Below are 772 nucleotides of genomic sequence, written 5' to 3'. Positions count from 1 at the left end.
AGCAAAAACAGTTTGAGCGTTCCTAGGATATGAAACATTTTTCAATGATAACATTGGTAAAAATATTGGACAACAATGTACAAATTCCTATTAACTAAGAATCTGTATTGGGGTAAGAACCTTGCCTGCCTTTTCAGATTTCCTCAGTTTCATGTTCTTCATCTCTCATTGGTGCACTTTCTTTTCCTGCATGTTTCCCCATGTTCAGACTTCAATGAAACAGCATACAAGGTGATCTAGGATGACCACATAGGGATGACTGCTGTGACTCAGACCTGTTTCTCCTGTCTTCTCTTCCAGTAGGCTGGTTGATAAATACTTTTATAACAATGGTAGAAGAACAAATGGAGATGTGCAAACACTAATGTGCTTTGTTGACAAAGACATGATTTCTGCATTCATCACACCTCCTAACTACTTGTCAAAGCAAGTCACATGGCCAAACTAATAATCAAGGATAAAAAGATAGACTAATTTCTCTCAAGATGAACTTCCAAGTCAAATGACAAAGGGTTGAAACAGTGAGGGATGAAAACTATAGGCCTATAATGTAATCTACTAAATTTACCTTAACTCTGTAGACCTAAGGGAGTAATGGATTAGCACTGGTGGTAGTCCTTGGGTGTCTGACCATATATTGTTGGTTCTCTTAACAATGACTTATTTAGAGTAAATAATCCCTTGGATATATAAATCTATTTGACTATAACAGCTCTTTTTCCCAAGAGCACACACCGATATATGATAATATATCACTCTTCTGCATAACCTG

Source organism: Pseudorca crassidens, chromosome 5 (genome assembly GCF_039906515.1).
Source record: "Pseudorca crassidens isolate mPseCra1 chromosome 5, mPseCra1.hap1, whole genome shotgun sequence".
NCBI classification, from domain to species: domain Eukaryota; kingdom Metazoa; phylum Chordata; class Mammalia; order Artiodactyla; family Delphinidae; genus Pseudorca; species Pseudorca crassidens.
This window is presented reverse-complemented; position numbering follows the sequence as displayed.